Source organism: Protobothrops mucrosquamatus, unplaced genomic scaffold, assembly GCF_001527695.2.
Source record: "Protobothrops mucrosquamatus isolate PMUCROS unplaced genomic scaffold, P.Mucros_1.0 scaffold_191, whole genome shotgun sequence".
In the NCBI taxonomy this organism is placed as follows: domain Eukaryota; kingdom Metazoa; phylum Chordata; class Lepidosauria; order Squamata; family Viperidae; genus Protobothrops; species Protobothrops mucrosquamatus.
This window is the reverse complement of record NW_015386267.1, coordinates 230,206-252,680: the sequence shown is the minus strand read 5'-3', so window position 1 is coordinate 252,680 and position 22,475 is coordinate 230,206. Positions and strand designations below refer to the sequence as shown.

The 22,475-nt window shown below is 36.7% G+C and overlaps 1 long non-coding RNA gene across 2 annotated transcripts in view; it reads right to left on the bottom strand.

Annotated features, from left to right (window-relative positions):
* Window positions 1-162: 162 nt before the first annotated feature.
* Window positions 163-22,475, bottom strand: part of LOC107295250 — a 27,543-nt gene continuing 5,230 nt past the window's right edge. The window contains exons 1-4 of one of the 2 annotated variants that reach the window (XR_001549055.1): window positions 17,758-17,841; window positions 4,939-5,003; window positions 1,684-1,796; window positions 163-310 (exon numbers count right to left, since the gene is read on the bottom strand). This is a non-coding gene — a long non-coding RNA (uncharacterized LOC107295250). Of the gene's footprint in view, window positions 311-1,683; window positions 1,797-4,938; window positions 5,004-17,757; window positions 17,842-22,475 lie in introns of those variants that run through there. The other variant, XR_001549056.1, reaches the window with a different exon arrangement.

Below are 22,475 nucleotides of genomic sequence, written 5' to 3'. Positions count from 1 at the left end.
TCTGTTGATATATTTCAGGGAAAGGCCTTAGGAGTACTCAAACAGTTCTTCTGCTTACATTTTCCCTCCCACAATGAGATAAACATCCTGAAGGTCATTTTTCTAAATGCCTGAACAGGGTTTCACACTGAAGGGGAGAAAACGTTCTTTGTACTGACCTGAGTGATAACAGAAGCCTTGATTGGTCGGATTTTACTCCAGGCACCAGTAGGTTCCTGGGCTGGCTCCAAACAAGCTTTCTCAGGGAGAGGGGGGAAGGCATCTTTGTATGTTGGAGGATCGTTCTCTTCTTCAGCATTTAAAGCTGTAACTACAGTGGCAAAAGCAAGGAAACAAAGAATGACTTTATAGACAATGGTCAACAGACTATACTGTCTCTTTCCCCACCATCTGAATATTAACATACGGTATTCTTAATTTGTTAGTTAAAAATATAGACTTTAATACAATACTGAGATATACCAAATTGAAACCAAGCTGTTTTCTATTTACTAATCCATCAGTAATAATTTCTATCAGGAGATAAGGAAAACGTGTTTTACAGATAACTAGAGTTTATCCCATCCAAAGAAAACTATATCTATGACTAACGCGTATTGTGAGGTAGTTGTATCTTGGTATGTAGGTTTGTTATAAATAATGACCAAATCAATTTCCTATAATGTCAAAACTGCCATACATGAGAATTAATTCCTAACTACTAACACTCAGCGGTTCTATAACAGACCTCAGATTGTTACTAAATAACAAAAGGATTGGAAGGTTAACATTTTTTTCTTGTTTGAATTGTTGATATTTTATACTCCCATATTTTGTATTGATTCATCAGCCACAGATTCATCTGATATTTAACTACAATTGTGCACAAACTGAAATTCCATGGATTTTTAAATTCAGTGTTATTTTATTTACACAGTCCTTTATTTTATGCTATACAGTTGGAATGCCACTTTTAATGACTTTTTTTCGCTGGATAAGAACTGATGTTATAGTACTAAAGAATAATTAAACATAATAATAAGAAATCAAACACATTTTAGCATATGTCATGCCTTTCTGAACTCAGTACTATGAAGGCCAGATATGGACACTGTGAATGGCAACTTAAAAATGCCTGAAGATAATTTTGGCAAATAACTTTTTCAAAACGAGAATCTCTATCCATTAATCTTGCCTCAAACTATATTGTCAACAGAAGCCTTCCTCAGCTTGGTCTCTCCAGCTGACATTGGTCATACTAGCAGGATAGCAAAGAGTGGGATCTGTAGTCTAATATCTGGAGACTATTACATTGGAAAAGAATGGTTTATTATATATAAAATAGTATATATTTTAAAATTATAAGCTTCCCAATGTCGCTTTAGATAACGAGTTGGGCAGCATATAGATTTAATATATAGAGAAAATGAATGAAGATTATAATGCACAGATGTTTCTAAAAGTAGTTCGGTAAAATTGAAAAAATTGGTATCTACAGATTATCTAACTTATGCTCCAAGAGCTTCTTAGCCCTTATATTATTATTAATCTAAATACTGATATTGTCTCTCCAGAATCAAAGAACAAGAAATCTTAACCATCCTTCCCCAAGTAACAAAGCAATTAAATAGCAGCAAGATAATATTTCTGTGCAGCTGTTATCACATGGGATTTTGTAATAACCTTGTTTTGTTTTGTTTTTACCTTTCACTTGCTGCTGAGCAAGGCCACTACGATGTTCAGCAAAACTTTCCTGGGTCAAAACTGCCACGGAGCTCATGGTTGATTTCCCACTCACACACAATCCGGGTATGCCACTGATGGTAGGAAAGAGAAACTGTCATGATAACTCCCAGTATCGTGCCATTAAAAAAGGAAAGAGACGGAAAATAGGAAAATACATTTAACAGAGGAACAATTTTAGCCACTTCTTTTGAAGATGTACAATTGACCATGGTTGAGCAAACAAAGGAGGACTCCACACTACAAGACAATTTGTCTATAGCATAGTACCTTTCCTAGTTTATTTAGTAAAAGACTGATATAATAAAATCACTGTTTCTTTTTAATTGGTCTTCTTTTTACAACATCATTTTTCTGTTAGCAACAGACATGGAATCCTATCATTTTTTTCTTCCTACTAGATCCAAGTCACAAAGCTGCAATAACATCTGCAGTTGTTTTTACATTAACGAATATCAGATTTTTAGCTTTACGAAATATGAAATGAAAAATGATGTCTGCAAAACATGCCACTGAGATATATGAGGTCTGAAAGTAAGCAGAGAACAAGGTTGCACACCCAGGCTTCTCTCTCATCATCCTTCATATAGAAAGCAACATCCTGGATTACATAAAGAGGTTTCCTTTCATGTAAGTCAGGGGTAGGCAACCTTGGCTCTTTTATGATTCGTGGACTTCAACTCCCAGAATTCCTGAACCAGCCATGCTGATATAAGTGAACATTAGAGCAGCTCACCCTTCTGACTTTCCAACTAAACAAGTGGTGATATAGGGGCAGTTTCAAATCATTTCACATTCAGATAAATATTTGAAGATGATTTAAGTCAATATCTACTATAATTAGTACCTTCCTACCCTGGCACTTTTCACATTTATGTACTTTAACTTGCAGAATTGTCAGTGATAAAAATTGACCATGGAATTCGGGGGGGGGGGGTAAATCCACACATCTAGAGAGTGATCAAGATAGGAAAGGCCTATATGAACCAAAGACTAATTTATACCTATTTTATATACTTATTTATTGTTTATTTATTAAATTTATTTGCCGCCTAACTTGCTGTGGGGCTACTCTAGGCAGCTTACAATAATAAAAAGGGAGAAATGAAAAGAGTGCAAACGAAACAGAAGTAAAATAATAAAACAATAAAATAAACAATGAAAGAAATACAAGAGTACATCAATACGATGTACAAAAAATACGATGCAATACGATGTACAAAAAAATAGATGGGTGGGGAGTAGAGAGCAAAGGGGAGAGGTGGAATCTGCCATCAATCCAGCAGCCACCTTCAGTATGGAAATCTCCCATGTGATCGATCCCCAGACCAACCAGCAGAGCCAGCTCTTCAGGCTCTTGTGGAAGGATAGGAGTATGGGAGCAGATCTTACCCAGGGGGTAAGATGTTCCAAAGGGCAGGCATTGCAGCAGGAAAGGCTCTTCTTCTGGATCCCAATAGTCAGAGTTCTTTGAATGACAGGATCCAAAATAGACTCTCTCTGTCAACAGGAGTAGGGCCCTTTTCCAGGCTTGAATCCCTTCCCTGACTGTTTTTGTGCCTGCTCATCCAACAATCTTAGTACCTCTGCAAAATTGACTGAAGCCTGGGAATGGGCCCCTCTTCAATCAACAGGAGTGCTGATTTACCCCCTAGCTTATAAGTACTTAGGAGGCAAGGGCTTAGCAGCAGAAGGAAACAATAGCCAATGACTTAATAGCCAGACATCAGTACTCCAATCTACATCTAAAAAGCCATACACAACAGGCACCATATGAACACCAGACACAGAGTAGCCCAAAGCACACACACACTTGCAGAGAGAAGTTTCCTGAGGATGGTCTCCAGCATGAATCCAAAAGCTCAGAAGTATAAACTTCTGGTCCCAATGACCAATCCAGATTGGATCCTGCAATGATAACTTAACCCATGGTGAAGAATGATCTCACCCGAAGGCTTTATGCGGATGTTAAACAAGAGAGGAGAGAGTACCAAGCCCATTAAACTTTAATAGCTAACAAAATTCCTGGCCTTCTAGATCAGGGGATTTTTCTATCAAAAACATTATAAAGCCTCTGCCAGCCATGAGATTTCTAATTCATGATCAGCTTTGCTGTATATGAAACAATATTTTGAATTAATTGACATTTCATTATTGAAACACTGAATTAAAGAAAATGGTTTTGCTAGCTTATCAGCCAGACTAATATATCTGGAATAGCCAGTTTTAGGTGCATCAATATATAGTTGTCCACAGGGCTTTTTTTCTCGGAGAAAAGGTGGCGGAACTCAAACCTGGCCACGCCCTCATCAAACCCTAGGACCGCCCCTTTAGAGAACAGGAATGCAAGTAAAATTTGGGAGGGGCTATTTCCGGTGTGGGAGGGGCTATTTCCGGTGCGGCCGGCCCGGAAAAAGGTACCGGAACGCGGTTCCGCCGCGTTCCGGCTGAAAAAAAGCCCTGGTTGTCCAATTTTAATAAACAGCAATGCAACCAACATTCGTTTGTGACATTTGTACCTCAAGGCCCTTAGATAGTAGGATATACTGTATATACAAATTCTCTCCAGCACTGCTTTGAATTCAATTAGACAAAGTTAGCATTCATAACCTCCATGTAGCGGGGATAATTACATGTTGTGTGAATGGTACTTTTAAAAAATGTTATCACCTGTTGTAAGAATTAGGCAACATCTAAATATGAGAAAGGCTACTGAAAGTAAATGCATCTTTTCAATTCCCTTTAATTGTCTTCTTTATGAGCTAGTCCCAGTATGTAAGATTTTCTCTTTAATTCTATATATTATATTTGCTGTCCTTTAAAAAACAGCCTGGAAATTGTTTTTAAAATGTAAAATGTTCCATAAGCCAATAGTTTTGCTTTCCTTCTTAATCAATACATTAGGAATGGAATACTTCAGTTTTTGTTCATACGATTCTGCAAAAAGGACTCAGAATGGTTTTCCTTTTCGACAGTGTTTCACATTTGGCTAAGTTTTTCCAGTTCTGTGGAAAGGTAAGATGTGAGGCATAAATGCAAACTTTATTGGTTCGAACATAACAAAGATGCTATAAATATCCTACTTAAAAGAATATGGCAGATTATCTATATCTTGTGGATTCCACAAAGAATCAATAGGCACTACTAAGGCCAAGTGTTGGAAAGGCTCTTAGACCAAAGTCTGGGAATCATTTTAACAGAGAACTGCAAACTTACCAGCTAAATGGTCAGTAGCCAGAAAGTCCGTCCTGTGCACTGCCTATTTTTCAGCCTGCCAGCTTCTGTTTGAGAGAACAAAGGTATTCAGTTTTGGCAATATTATTACATATGCAATAATACAATGTAATTAGCCTGAAAATCAGTTAAATAAAGTTGAGGCAGGAGTAACACAAACTGTACATTATCTGTGATCTGTTTTTTAAACAAGAGTCATTCTCTATGGAACCGGTCTCTGGTGCCAAAGGGTTGGTGACCTCTGCTGTAAAGGAATACTTGAGTAGATAGCTTATTTAGATACTGGAGGTACAATCAGAATAACATAAGTTCATGTGAAAATCTTAATTAAACTAACTGTATGTTTTATAATAATTTTATTAAAGTTTATAGTTACAAAAATAAAAAAAACAAAAAACTAAAACAAATATAAAAATAAAAAATAAGTGTAGAGAAACAAAATTTTAAAAGTATACATGTGTGTGTGTGTGCATTTATATATATATGTGAATAACATATGCACTCATCACAACAAATACGATTTCAGTAATTACATCTTCTCTGATATTGCAACAAAAGATCTCTTCTTCCCATATCTCATCTCTTATCTATGTACAAATTTTAAAGCCTCCTCCTCATAATCAGCAACAGTCCATTAAGAGTTACTAAAAATAACACCTATAGTTTAACTTTAATCCAATGAACCAACCCCATATCCCCTTTTCTGGCTTTTAAGGAAGTTGCTCTCTTCCTGCCCACCAGGCATTTCAGGCTCCACTGTCTCTTTGCCCTCCAGGAAAGAGCTCCTCCCTGAGACACCAGACTACCTTTCACTACAATACTGGCTAGTAAAATGGCAGAAGTAGCTAAAAAGTCTTGACATTTCACCTTTACCCTTCTCTCGTTTTTAACATCTACCTGTATTTTGGTATTATGGATAAAAGAATTTAGTAATAAAAAGGCTGTAGCAAAATTAATTTAAAACACTGCAGGGATGTGTATCTTCCATTTCATCATATTATACTGTATTGTGTAGAAGCTAGCTAGATATCCAAATAAACTGGACTTTTTATTTTATACTCATACAATATCGGAGTGGAATTGTGTTTTGTTTCTTTATATTAATCAGCAGAAAAGGAACTATTTAAAGGGTCAGAAACTGAGATTATGTCAGCAGGTAGCTGGTCAGACTTCTGGGACTACATAGCTCCAAAATAACATACATAGCTCACTTATTTTCCATGTTTGTCCAAATAGAGAGCAACTATTAGAAAGTTAGACACACTTAAAGGTACAGTTAATTATAATATTCTTTTATAAAAGTCATACTGAGACAAGCAGCACTACTACCATAAAAGTCAAAAGGAATGTGGTATAAAATATCCTACCAGAATATATTTTTGTCTCCTTCAGGGCATACCCTTACTCTTTTCCTGATTTACAGAACAAGCTCCTTAACATAAGGGACACAAATGACCCTTATGGAGAGAGGGTAGCTTTTAATGATGAAAGATAGAAGGCGGCACTGAAGTTGAGGCAGCCATTGTGTGCAATCTTCAAATGTAGCCTGCACTGAATTTTCTGCATCATAAGTCTAAAACAGCATCAGGAAAACATGACAGAACAGTTAAGTTCAAGAGAAAGGATACAAGCCTTTTCCCAACCTGATTAGTTTCAGGATGTTTTGAAATATAACTCTAATCTATTTCAAAGCAGCATGATAGCTAGTCAAAGATGACGAGCATAGTAACCTAAAAAAATCCAGAGGGATACTACATTGTAGAAAAGTGAACCAATAAAGAATATTAAAAAGATGAGTAACTGGGCATTAGATTGCAGAAATCTCAAAGGAAGTGGAGGATTTATGCACTGGTGCCCTTAAAACTGTGAAAAGAATCTGTAAGAAACTTAAAATGTAGTAAGTCTAAAGAAACAAATAAATATTACAACCCTCACAAAAAGATACTACTATGCTGTTTAGCAATGACCTCTACCAACGGAGAGACTTCTATTATTTAGCAAGAATGATTTGTGCTCAAAGCATACACCTCTAACCATTATTTAGAATTTTAATAGGGTCAGCATTTTTAAAGAGCAAAGCAAATTATGTGCTATTTTAAATGGTTAGTCTAGTATTACACGTAATTAAATGCAGTACAAAAAAGCTGAAACAGTGCACAGCTATACTTTGAAGCTTTTATTACAAGATCAAATGGAACAATGATCTAAATTCCTATTAATTCTAAAAAACCAAAATATCCAAGAAACATCTAACACATTTTTCCAAATCCTTAAGTTAAGTCACACAGACCACAATCTCACACTTCCAAAAAGGCAAAGACCATTGAACACCGTGTATTTACATCTATAAAAAATATGATATGCTCTAGATCTCAAATAGGGTAGGTTTTATTCAATACATTTTAAATATGTTGAATACATTTTTTAAGAAATGGAGTTATATTCCACAAACCTAGTTAGATTTCTTTAAGGCACCATGGTGCATTTTACTCCCTCTATTTCTGCTATTTATGCATCTTTTGACTCTTTTTCATATAAAATGATTTATCATTATATAACTATAATGATAACAAGAAACTTTACAATGAAAAAAAATATCAGGATCCTACATAATTTCAGCATCCTTTCTTTAATGTTTAACACACCTATTTAAGATGATCAAAGCAAAATTCTCAAACATTTAAGATTCAATTTAGATTACAAACATCTGTAGGCATAACCTGTCTTTTGCAAGAAAGCATTTTCTAAAATACTATGCACGATCAAAAGAACAATGGTTAAAGATAAACAAAAGAGCAGACATGGCTGTTTGCTTGGATAAAGTCATCTTCATTCTGGTTTAGTTCTCATAAACAGCAGATGAGATATTAAAACTATATTCAGATGAATTCCAATGTTTATTTGGTTTACTTTGGTGTATGAAACCAGATCCCGTGGTTTATAAACTTTATGACTTAGTATGTATGAATTCAGCCAAGAATATGATTGTTTTAATCTTATTTTATTTTCTATTTGACCTATTTGCTGTGCACTGCCCAAAACCTATTAGAATTGAATACATTAAAAAATTGCTAAATAAACAGTTTATTCAACTACCTTGATAAAACTCATTACAGACTAATATAATGTCCAACAAAAGAAAAACTGCACATACCTGACTTTCATCTGAGATCCCCATATGTGCCTAATCCCATCTCCTCAACCACTAACCTTAACATAAGTTTTCTATTATTTGTTTAAATATGAAAATAATTCGTAGTTCCTAATAACTTCAGAGCATTCTTTAGATTAAAGGATAAAGACAGAGGAGTCATGAGTCAGCTGCCCAATTAAATTTATTATTGACAGATTAATAACCGATCCCACCTCGCCCCCTTGCTCATCCTACTCTCTCCCTCCCCATGTTTTAGTTAAAGTATTTATATTTTTATATTTATATTTATATTGTACTTTGTTCATATTGTGTATAAGTTTTATAACATTTTATCCTTTTAATACCGTAAACCACCCAGAGTCACCCTCACCCGCTGCTTGCACAGCCTGGTTCCCAATCAGCTGCAGCCCAGGCTGTGGCCTGGGGATTGGGGACCCCTGTTCTAAAGCATCAAATTCCACCTCAGCTAACTTCAGTACTTTCATAAAAAAAATTGTACAGATCAAAATAATGCAAAGTATAAAAAATAAAAATTCAAAAATGCAGAAAAAGAAAGAAAAATGACTTCATCCTTTGTACCTAACAAGTGTTTTTGTGGAGAAAACTGGAGTAGAAAGGAGTATTATGCGCGTTCAACGCCTTGAGTTATTTGTAAAAATAATAAAGATGGGATACAATTAAATAAATAAACTCATCACATGTCTTATAAAACAACAAACCATCTCTTCATCCCATACATTGTATGGAAACAGATCTTTAAAGCATCACTCCATCTTAATCAGCAAAAATCCATTAAGGGTTATCAGAAATAGCAACAGAACTATTACAAGCTGTAACTAATAAACTCACTTTAAAACTTTCCTTTTACATTTATTAATCAGATAAACTTAAATTTTAACAAGTGAACTCTCTATCCCCTATCTAATCTCTCATATAAACAGAACCTCTAAAATATCATCCCAGTTCTAGTCAGAAATCAATCAAATATTACTAGGGATAGCAACCCATCTATTTTCAAATAAATGATTTTATATTTTCCCCCTTTCTCCAACAATCTTTAATTCCCTCAGATAATGTCCTAGAATCTGTTTTTTTTATGTTTATCTTATCTCTTCTCACAAAACCTGACAGCTTTAACAGGTCCCTTTTGTAAATCTTATATAAAGAGTTTAGGTAGGTCACTCTTTATACCAGTGGTGGCAAACCTATGGCACGGGTGCCAGAGGCGGCACTCAGAGCCCTCTCTGTGGGCACGCGCGCCGTCGCCAAAAAAAAAAAAGGTTCAATCAATCAGTCAATTTCAACTTCTCGTGGGAAAAAAAAAGATCTTGCAAAGTTGGAATTGATTTATTAAACTTTTTAGTCCCACCCAGTCTGCTGTTACCACTGCAGCCACACCCACCCAAAGGGCCACGCCCACCCAGCACCCGATGATGCATAAGTAGGTTTTGGGTTGCAGTTTGGGCACTTGGCCTCTAAAAGGTTCACCCTCACTGCTTTATACTTTCACTGTCTCTTTTCACAAAATTGTTGACAACTGTAACAAAGTTACTTTTATTTGTATATTCAATATGTTGTTTAAATCCATATTGAAATAGATTTCAATCTTTTCCAGTGAAGCTTGTTCCTCTTCCATGACATCATCTAGTTTATCTCCAATACCAAATATCACTGAAATGCATCCACTGATGTATTTATTTCTTTCTGGTGCCCTCTAGTGACCAAACCTTCAAAATATCTTCTCATAGTTTTTTTTTCCTCAGATATAAACATGGAAAGTTACCCAAAGAAAGGATTCTTAATTTCAAAGTCTTAACTCAAGTGCACCTGAACACATAGTCCATTTAAAACATTCTAAACTCAACACTCCAATCACTCTTTTGCTGCATATTCAAAAAAAATTTTTTTTGTAAAATCTTAAAATTATTACTTCAAACACTTTCTTTTTCTTTTTTTTTTACAAATTTTATTAAATGTACATTTTAAAAACAAAAATGGACATGCTTCAACTTCCCTGGCTTTAACAGTGCTATTAGTATTACCTTATGTTACAGAAAGAAAAACAGAAACTTAAAATATATTCTTTAACAGGACAAAGTATAACAAAACTGTGTATAACATCTGTAAAATTTTTGATAAACCATCTTTCAATCGTCAACATTATATTTACATATCTTTCAGTTGTGCCCTAATGTAGGTACTAATAAGAAGTCCTTATGATATCAACTAGTCAATCGACAATCGTCTCAGCGATCCTCATCTCTAACCAATCGTACAAATTTTTCCAAATTTCATAATACTCTGTTTCAGTTTTATTTTTCATCTCTAGAGTTAACCTGTCCATTTTGGCGCAGGATAAAATTGTATTTATTATTTCTTCCTCAGTGGGGGTTTCCTTTCCTTTCCATTTTTGAGCGTATGCCAATCTTGCTGCGGTTAAAATATGCAATAGTAAGTAAAAAGATGCTTTGTTGAGTTTATCATTAATAATCCCTAATAAGATGATTTCTGGTTTTAAATCAATTTTTTGTAATAGTATTTCTTCCAGCCAATTTTTTATCCGAGTCCAAAAATTTTGCGCCTTTGAACATTCCTACCACATGCGATAATAAGTCCCTGGAAGCCTTCTACATTTCCAGCATGATGGTGAGGTTTTTTTATCTATTTTTGCTAGCCTTGTAGGGGGAAGGTGCCATCTATAAAACATCTTGTATAAATTTTCTTTGTAGGAAGTGGCTAGTGTTAACCTCCTGTTTCTGTCCCATGATTGCCAATTATCTAGGTCAATACTGTAACCAAAATTTTTACTCCAGATTAACATTGTTTCTTTTACCTGTTCTTCTAACAAATCTTGTTCAAACACTTTCTTGAAGGATTTTTTTTAAGAAAACTCACCCAATGAGTACAATAAAACTTGCCATTGCAAAGATTCTCAATCTCTAAAAAGTAATAAAAAATAAAATCCAAAGAAATGAGGTTCAGCTGAACTTGAGTCCTATCAATTATTATTCCAGTCACAGACCAGCAAAGAACTTGAGGCCATATAAGCTACATTAAAGGCTATGAGCTTGGTGGAATCCTGTGACTCCCAACTGCATGCAAGGTTACCTCAAAAACACCAGTATCTGCTATCTACTCATGAAAAACAACTGTTTGGAGTCAAGATCTCTCCTTTCTCTGGAGATATTTTGGCAATCAAAATCCAGCATCCAGCTATCTTTTTCAATCATAATATTTCCTGCTCTCCACTGAACATCAGTTTGCTATTTCCTCACTGGAAAGCTAGTATTTAACAAATAAATACTCCCTACCTCCCCATCTTTTAAATTAAACCTGTATATGTGTGTGTGTGTGTGTGTGTGTATAGATAGATAGATAGATAGATAGATAGATAGATAGATAGATAGATAGATAGATAGATAGATAGATAGATAGATAGATAGATATTGTTTTAGTACATTTTTCGTATTGTATACCACTCAAAGTCACTATGGAATTGTGGCCTTATATTGATTGATCAATAAATAAATGTATTATCTTAATCATATTACTTCAAAAACAGTAACATTCAGTTTATGGTGTTCATTTTCTACTAACCAGGTATAGGATTACATACATTTCTAACATCTTAACTCAAAAAGTGGATAAAATCCCAACTTCCATTTATGTTCTTTTTCTTTCCTACAGCACCTATGTCCTCAATGGCCATTCTAGAAAGTTGAAAGACATTTTGGGAAAGATTCTAGAGCAGAGGTCCCCAATCTTTTGGGCACCAAGGACCGGTTTCGTTGAGAGAGGTTTTTCTGCGGACCGGAGGGTGCGTGGTTTTGTGTGTTGCCTGCATCTCGCGGATGGGGCTTTGCTTGTTTGTGCAGCCCGATGGCTGGCAGGCCATGGCGCAGTACTGGTCCACGGACTGGGTGTTGGGGACCCCTGTTCTAGAGTACATTGTGTGCAAGTAAATGCAGAATCTCTCCTTCCAATTTCCCTATAGAAACTTATTTGACAGAAACTAATAGATTCTTCCCATTCTAGTTAGATTTAGAAAATACATAAGTATCCTTCAAGTTGTTTTTGACTCTGCATTACAAAGACATGCCCATGTAGATTTTTTGTAGCAATACAGAAATAATTTGACACAATCATCATCTTCAATTCTTTTCCCAACTTCCCTATCTAGTTTATAGTCCTGGGATTTTGGGCATAGTCGAATATATGCTCAAGTATGTCTTTAGAATTCTGAAGTAATTATGGTGAAAGGTGGAGAAATAGAAAGAGATTTACATATGTGCAGACATATTCCATCCTCCATAATATTTGGACATAAGCCCATCAGAAAAAAAAGAGAAACTTTCTTTGGAATATCATTTCATAACTCTGTTAGGAAATGCCAAAATTGATCTTATTTTTATATACAAATACATAAATGTCTCATAGATTTATGTATGAAAAATTGTAACATTTAATATAATTGTATGAATATTCAAACTGCAGGAAACACACAACAGAAAGAAATCAAAATTCAAATTACAAATGGCTTCCCACAAATCTTTGCAAATGATTCAAGAGCATCCATTTCAATCACATCTGCAAGAGAAGATATTTTTGTTTATGGAAATAAGCTTTTATTATATCATAAACATTTATTTTTAATGAACACTCAAATAAGCAAGGATAGGGTGTAATAATTCTGATTTGAGATATTAAAAATGAAAATCCTGATCTTCCCAATCCTGAATCTTTTCAACATTTTGACTCTTTTTCTTCTCTCCCATAAAAAGTATAAATTAATACATGTTCTCAAATATGTTTGGAAAAAGGCAGACATACATCTGTATCACTTCAGAGTGTCTTTCACAATGTAAGTATTAGCAAAGAACTAGGTGTAATTTTCATAAATGCCACCTCAGCATTGCCTGTACCAGCGACCATTCACAGCTTTTGAGGGGGAAGGGAAATTGTTTTAAACAGCCAGTAACTCTCCATGAAGAACAAGAAATTATGAGTCAACCAAATGCAAAATAATGATGGGGTAATGATGATACAGGAACAGCAAATGTCATTAGATTGTTGCTCTTCATTAACTTCTTGAAAAGGCTAACTTTTATAAAGGTACGAGATTTATTGACTGGTTCATAAAAAGAGCCAATTATGATCAGCAAAATATAAAACCATTTCTATATCTGCAGAAACATTACTGAAACATTTTTCTGAATCGTGTATTATGGTGGAAACGTTTTGTGACTGACAAAATTGGTAATATTAAATCTATAGCTAGCAAATACAGCAATACTGCCTACAGAGATTTTACTTAATACAAGCAAAAAACAGCACTATTTAACAACACTAGTATGACACAAAGAAATGTCACATAATTAGTGAAATATAACAGTTCACAGTTTAATATCACAGGTGACTTTTGTGTGAGACTGTCAGATCAACAATAGTTATCAAATTGAAGAATATGTTCTAGGCATCATCAAATAGGATTTCAAGGTAACGAGTTATGTTTTGCTACATTTGTTTTTTAAACAATTCTACAGATCAGGGGGAAAAACAGCTCTTCCAGGCAGAAACAATAATGCTGGTATTCTAAAGAGCAGTTATTTCTTTAGTAATCTACATCTACAGCAGACTGAACTAATCAGGATTATATAGAACCTGATCTATATTAAGCCTTAAACATTATTGAAATTACATAAAAAGGGAAAAGATGTTGAGAAATAACTTCAAAAATAAATATATACTCAAAAGACAAAACTGTAATAACTTTACTTTTCTTTAGAATACCATGAACCAAAAAAATACAAACATCTCCTTTCACAAATGTTTACTAGTTCACCCAACAGATTTATAAGACTTATATGGCTGTCCTATCTCATGCAGTGACTCTAGATGGCTCACAACAATCCATAAAATCATAGCTAAAAACAAAGGTACTCTTCTCCCCAGGTGCCAGACCAAACATTCTCACAGCTCAACCCCCATCCCAGCCATGATTAGACAGAAGGAAGAATGAAATCTTCACCACCTTTAGAAGATTAAAAGGATAGAGGTCCCTCTGATGTCAAGTGGGAGGCTGTTCCAAAAGGCTGGGGCAATCACAGAGAAGGCACACCTTGGAGGACCCATCATATGGCAACATTTAAGGCAGTGGTTCTCAACCTTTTTAATGCCGCGACNCGAGGCGTAGCTGGCAAGCGGCAGAGACGGAGCAGGCCGACCACCAGCTGGCCCAGCCCAAGGGAGGTAAGGCACCCGCCGGAAAAGGGGGAAAAAATGGCGGACAAAAAAAATGGCAGACAGCCTTGCTTGGCGACCCCCATGAAATGGTCGATCGACCCCAAATGGGGTCCCGACCCACAGGTTGAGAACCACTGATTTAAGGGAAGGGACCACATCCACTTTATCTAACCTAATAGGATGGGCTGATCCACTCAGGGAGAGGCAAACTGAGAAGTAACTTGGCCCTTCAAAGATGATAACCAGGACCTTGAATTGCTACATTCTGGACCAGTTACAACTTCTAGATGGCCTTCAAAGGCTGGTCCATAAAGCACATTGCAGTAATTCAAACAATAAATGACTAAAGCATAAATTCTCAATTGCCAAACATATGTCACTGGTCTCTTATCTGGTGATGTCTGAAATCTTAACATTAATTCCAACACTTTAAAAAGGGGGGAAGTTATGAAAGAAAAAAACATGCTCAGATCAAATCCAAAATGACATTAAAGAAATGGAGAGTTGCCAAATCAGCAAAATCATAAATATGCTTTCAGATATGACAACAATTCACTTCCAAATCTGTGGACAACCACAAAAAATATTGAAAACTGGATGAAAACATCCAGTTTATTCACATGCTACTCTGACTTTTTATTGCTACATGCAGAAATATACACACCCATGTGAGACAACACCCAGTCCAAGAACATCAAAAGCGTAGCAAGGCCTCTAGGATGGACTTCAACACTATTTTTGCACGTGAACCACTTTTTAGAGCAAGGACTTACTTGGTAAGTCAACTGTTCTCATTCTTATGCCACTAAGTAGCAGAATACAGATTTTGTAAGATGTATTCCCCCTTTCCTTAGATTTGTGTACACAATTCTTATGTATCTGCTGAAAAAAAGTCAAGATATATAATTAAACCTTGCAATAACCCACTTATGGTACTACACGTTTGCCAGGAAGGCACAGGTTTTTTTGTGAAATGACTGAAGACTTTCAAGACTTATTTCAATGAATATTACAAAAAATGTGAGCATTTGTGTTTTGAATGATTCAAAATTATTGGCATTTCCTACAGTAATTCCTGGAAAACTGCCCATATAAACTTAACAGCAATAGACAGTCCATAGAAAATGAATCTGTGAGATCTGAAATTTCCCAACAGATATAGAGGCTCAGGTTAAACGAAACAGAATCAAAACTATCCAAGTTTCCAGTATCCTCATCTTAAAGCTTCAGCAGGGCCAACAACAACAAAACCAACGTACAGTCGTTTATATGTCCTGTAATGCAAATGTGGTTGCACAGAACTGCTACTATCTCCAATGACTTAACTGCCCTCTCAGTTTAGAAAATGAAGCATAATGCTGCCCAGAGACTACACATCAGCATGAGTTATATTATACCCTATTCACCTTCTCTTTCATAAAAAGACAGCAGAGAATTTGAAACAGCTGGCTTTCTCAGAGTGTGGAAATCAGACTTGAACATTTCCACCTCTCTAGTCAGCACAAAAGAAATTAACTGATACATTACCAAAACACTTCATGCACAGAAAAACTATAGGACTCTGCAAGTTTTAGTAATCCCAGCTAGTGTGGCCTATGATGAGAACTGCTGGAAGCTGTAATTCCAAATACTTGGGGTATACAAATTCTACATTCCTGCCCTCGATGCATACCGCAAAAAGATTTGCTTCTGTAGAGCCAATCGTCTCCATATTCTACCTAAAGAAAGAGTAAGATTCAGGAACAGAAACTACACATTCTTGCCTGCTGTCTTGCTTCTGGATCACACAGTGGTGAGGGACTGGAACTAATGTGGTATTATTCTTTGCTTTTTCAACTGATCTAAATACAAAATTAAACTGGTCAACTAAAGATGCTCGATATTGTGTCCAATTCTTACTCAATCTTCTGTGTCTCTAGCTTTGGTTTTGGAGAGCCTGAGAAGGGGAAAGCACTGCCAATTATCTTGTACACACAGCTGCCAGACAACTCCTAGCTTATTTCTCAATATTGGAAGGAGGTGGCAGAGAATGTCACAAAAGCAGGAGGCAAATGCATGTCCACCCATCTTAAAACTTCAAAGTTATTTGGAAGCCAGTAACTTATCATATTCATCAGATAGCAGTGTCATGTGGGCTGTAAATTTGCTGGCAAATACAACTAGGCCCAACAAGGATTAGGTCCAACATACCTTCATCTTACAAGAGAAACTAAACTGCCTCGCCTTGCAACCCTCATTCTCTGCTTCTGGCCAATGCAGAAGAAAGTACCTGCAGACTCACGAGGCTCAATTCCTACTCATATTCTGGCTGGAGGGAGAACGCAGGTGATCAAGTTAGTGAAGGAAATGGCAGTTCCTCGTGCAAGCAATCGCTTCTGCTTACTTGCAATGCCAACGCCGACCTTATCACAATGGTGAAGACAGCAAAACAACTCCCTTACGAATTCTGGACAATATGCCATGCCTGACTCCGATCCCTTTACTGCCTATATTGCCACGTTCTCTTTGCCACATCTCCAAGGGGAGGGGGAAACCTTAAGAGTGTTCCCTAATGCAGTGTTTCTCAACCTTGCCAATTTTAAGGCATGTGGACTTCAACTCCCAGAATTCCACAGCCAGCAATGCTGGCTGTGGAATTCTGGGAGTTGAAGTCCACATGCCTTAAAATTGGCAAGGTTGAGAAACACTGCCCTAATCTAATGGATGCTTCCAACCAAGTCTGCTCTATGCTCTGGGACCAACCGTGGAAAGAGCCACGGGACTAACTGGCATGGGGGCTAACTTCAAACTTCCCGGAGATTAGGAAAGCTGCCGGGGGGGGGGGGGCAGTCTAAAGTAAATCGACGGAGAAAGCCAGAGTGCAAACAAGTCCCCAATTCGCCCTCCCCCCTCCCGGTTCTCCTAACTGAACAGCGTAAACCGAAGCCAGGCAGCTTTGACTTTCCCCCTCCGCGTCTCCTCGAGGAACCAAGCAGCAAAAAGTGAGTGCAAAAGTTTTGCGGCTGAGTCGGGAGGGGGGGGAGAAGATCCGGCTCGTGCGCGCCTCTGACACGTAGTCCGATCCCTTTCCCCGCCCCCCCTCTCCTCTTCGAGAGAGCGGCCGGACGCCAAGAGTGCGCCCGGCTCGGAGTAGTTTCCGACTACTAAGGACATAAGAGAGAGAGGGGGGGGGGCAGCTCTCCTGGAGGGCACAGAAGGGCAGCCGGTGCCAGGACCTCCTCTCTGCCTCCTCCACGTCGGCAATCCCGCCCGACTCCTTTCCTCTTTCTACGGCCCCGAGCAGGCTCGGTCTTTTCCACAGGCGAAGCGATCGAGCCCCCGGTTTCCTTCCCTCGCTCCCTCCCCCAGCGATACGATCCCCTTCGCTTTGGCCCACCCGATCGCCCCCCCTACGTGGCACTCACTCCGGCCCGTGTCTGCTAAGCTCGCTCTGCTTGAGAAGCCCCGAAGCGCTCCCGGGAAAGCGGCGAGGCACCTTCTGGCCTGCTATATGAGACAGAAATTGCCAATCCCCAGCTCCCACGTCAGAAAAGCCGAGCCCCTTCCCTTTCCTTCCCTGGGAAGGCCCAGCCCATCCGAGAGCCACCGCAGAGCTTCGGGGAGGGTGGGAAGCAACGCTTCGTAACGCTACGCCGCTTATCCGAGCCTGTCCGCTAGTCTGCTTTCGAAAGCACGAGCGGCAATGACATGTTCAGCGAGCAGATCGCTCCAAGCTGTAATATGTGGAGACGCCAACCATTCTTTAGGAAGAGCCCGCTTTGGAGAACAGATCACTTGATCCAGTATGCTTAAATGCGTGGAAACAAGTTACCCGAGATTCGCAAGACCGACTTACTAGCAAACGCGAAGAATCGAACCTGCAAGCTTTGCTTTTAAATTCACTGGCTGGGTTCGCATATCCATGAGTTAACCAGATTACAATTTACCGAATTAATTTGCCGGGGGGTTCGCAGAATACATTGTACCACAAATTAGTCCATTACGTTTTAGCTTAATGCAGTGTTTCTCAACCTTGACAATTTTAAGGCATGTGGACTTCAACTCCCAGAATTCCACAGCCAGCAATGCTGGCTGTGGAATTCTGGGAGTTGAAGTCCACATGCCTTAAAATTGTCAAGGTTGAGAAACACTGGCTTAATGTATTATGTGAATAGATTAGGGAATAGTTCCATAGGACTTGGAGATACTTTTAGGTAAATATTCTTGGAGGATATGTCCCCTTCTGTACACACTGAGAGTTCATTACTGGCCCTCAAGGTTTTCCACATTAAAATACTTTTTCTGGAATTCCAAGATACGCCTCATAGATAAAACCCCGTGGAAATAACTTGTCAACACATTTAACCACTGTGTGAAACATCTGAGGCTATGTTTCATAGGTAGTTTGTAAGCAAAGGTAGACAAAACCATTAAAAAGTAGCAGCGGTGGGGATAAATGGCACAGCTGTAAGCCACATTGCTGGAATGATGGAGTAGATTTTAAGCACATTCTAATTTTTAAGTATATTTTTTCTTTTGTTGGCAACTAATGGAATTACAGTATTATTTATTCAATTTACCAGGCCTTCTAATAAATGAAGATTGTAAAAAAAAAAAACCATCCCCCTCCAAAACAATAGTCAAGCACAATAAAAATGGCATGTTGCAGGGAATACAGTTCAATCAGCAATCATTTAAAAATGATCCTCAACATGGCACTGTTCAAATCTGCTGGCTACAGCTCTCAATAAGATTCCAGTGGGAACTGCTTTTGACAACCACATTCTATAAACTGAAGATTTTCATACTTCTGTAGTTCAGAATTTGAAATGTTGGTGAGATTCACTTTAATAACCAGAATGCTAAGAATCGTATCAGCATCTTCAGTTCTCTGCACTATACAATCATTCTTGAACCCATTTTTGAATGTTTGCTGGTACTCATCTAAATCTTCATTAGTAGTTTATATGCCCCACTAAATTATGATATGATTTATGGCTAGCTTATGACTTATGTAACTATATTCTTGTCATTTATAAACTATGGATTAGTATATTATCTAAATCAGGTATTGTAGTTTACTTAATGACATGTTAAGCAAACTATGGCTTAATATATGTGAATCATAACAGGCTGCATCTGGACTGCTTAAAGTTTCATAATCTAAGATGCCACCAAGAATATAATAAAATGTTATTTCCTAACTTCCTATCATGCATTCACTAAGTATAAGCATTTTGGTTCGTATTATATCAGAATCTTTAATCCCCAACAGAGTATAATAATGAAATTTGTGGTTTTTGTGCCCCAAGTCAGAGTATGTTATGTAGGCTGAAAGAAAAACTAAAAGGAGCAGCCCTGGACCTAAACATGTTCTCCATTACATAAAAGATGAATCTGGGGCAAGTATCAAAATGAGACTACTGTAATTCCTTGCAAAAGTTTACAATAAACATGTAAAATATTCTACAAGGAAAATCATACAATTCATTGCCCTATATCAGGCATGTCAAACTTCCAGCCCACGGGCCAGATAGGTCACACTGAAACCGCTCCCATCCCATTGCTGGTAATGGGGAAAAAGTCCCGAAACGTCACGCAACATCACATGATGTTGCGAGTTTGACATTCCTGCCCTATATTGTTTAAACATTAGCAAGTTACAGATCAAATCCATCTGTAATGGATAAATACATCAGATGAAATGCTTCTCTACTTGTATGAAAGACACTTCTGAAATGTAAGCAAACCTTTTATATTCGAAGTATATGACTAAAGAGATGTGAAACCAACTTCATGCCTGAATACTTATAGTTTCTATTCCTAAAATAAAAATATCCACTTGCATGAATAACACTTTTTCAGTAAAAATCACTTTTCACGGGAATAACGAGTCATTACTTGTACTTTCTGTATACATCATTAGATATAAGTAGTAGGATAAAATGGAATGTGTATAGGAGAGGCAAGAAGTTTTTCCATTCTTTCTCTCCCGTGTATGAGATATAACCAGATGAAATAGTCATGTTCAAAAGAGGAATGGTAACACTTTCTGGCACTGGATGTTTGCGCTGAACAGATCTATCAAGGCATTCCACAGCCATTAAACTGTACATGAAACCTATTCCAAGGTGCATATAAAGTAAGAGAATTTAAGATTTGTTTTAGTATTGCAATCTATGTGGCTTTAAGAGTCAGCAAAGACTTGATAGCACGTACTGTAATCAAAACGTATTACAAACAAAACAACCCCAAGAACTCTGATAATATAGTTCAAAGTCTTCTTCTTACCTGCTTCTCAGAAAAAAAGCTAATTCATGTATTGATAGACAACATATGTACTATCCATTGCAACAGATCAGGTATAAGTTTCTCCTTCCAGACTGGTATAATTTTTGCTAACTAGCTCCCATGCTGGAGAATCCAATTACTGATACTCTGATATATTATAGACACTGGAAATATATAACAGGTAAAGCATATACTGTAACACACTATGATTGTCCAAAGCCATATTAACAATCCTGTTGGTGTCAACCCAAATATTATATATAATAAGACAAGAACCAACCATATGAGTTAATGTTCCAATTACTGGAAAGCAGTCCATCATTGTTAGTTCTGCACTTTTTCAGATAAAGGATGTAAAGGAGTAATGATTGCAGCAGTTTCAGTGATTTTGTTCTAAAATATAAAGCACACTTTCCCTCTTTGGGCAAAGCTATGTTTGATAGATATTTCTTATCATTGCCTATGAGACCACAATATATAAAATAATTCAAAATAGAACAACAAAATCAGTGAACTAATAATATAGATAATCCTGGACTTACAACTTTTCATTTAGTGACTGTTTGAAGTTACAACAGCACTGGAAAAAATGACTTAATGTTTCTCACACTTACAACCACTGCAGCATGTCCATAGTGACGTGATTAAAATTTAGATGCTTGGCAATTGGTTTATATTTATGACAGTTCAATGTCCTGGGGTCATGTGATCATCTTTTACGACCTTATGACAAAGTCAATGGAGAAGCCAGATTCTTTTACCAATGTAACAACTGCAGTGATTCACTTAACAATGGTGGCAAAAAAAAGTTGTAAAATGGGACAAAATTCACCTAACTGTCTTGCTTAGCAACATGAATTTTGGGCTAAATTGTGGTTGTAAGTCAAGGACTACCTTTACTAGTATGAGAGCAGCCACAATATATGATGTCATAATCCAAAGACTCAATAGAAAATTGAATATTTTAACCAATTTTTGAAAAATAAAGAGAAAAGAAATTAACATGACCCCGGGGCGCAGGTCTTCCATAAGGCAACTCTGTTCTCTTTCTCAGATAGCACTTTGGAAAGTTTAAATGTAATTCTAACTTCATTATTATTATTATTATTATTATTATTATTATTATTATTATTATTATTATTATTAAGTATTTAAAAAAATACTGGCTCATTAAGAGGCCCAAGGACGAATTAGACTTCCTGGTCAGCATCTGTTTAAAAATGGTCTGATTTGAATATGTGGATTAAACATGTCTATTCCAATGCATAGCAAAAAAATGAATCTGAAAGCAGGACTCATTATTTATGATGAAAAAATGAGAGAATTAATAAAGATATCTGAGTAACCACAGATTCTGAATGGGTTCACAGTATTATTTGGTATTATCAAGAATGAATCTTGAGAAGAAATGGATATAGAAGAAATGTAAAAATAATTAATAGAATGAGTACAGGAAGCACAAAGATAAGTTTGGTGAGTATTAAGTCACCCACATAATATATGGAAAATGGATGAAAGGAACAGTAATATGAAAGTTGCTTGGAACAGAACAAAGATAATTACATTACAAAGGGTCACAAAATTATACCAAGTTATATCAATAATGAAAAAGAAATGTCAAGGAATTATGAAGTAAATAAATTAGAAAATAATTTTATTTTATTTATTTATTTATTTAATTTTTATCCCGCCCTTCTCCTTACGGACTCAGGGCGGCTGACAGCCTTATAAAACAGATACAACAATAAAAATACCCAGTTTAAAACCTAATTAAAAAGAAATATTTACTGTGGCCTATGTCAATTAAAATTACTCTTAAAACCCCACTAAAATTCCCCTAGGCCAATCCCGC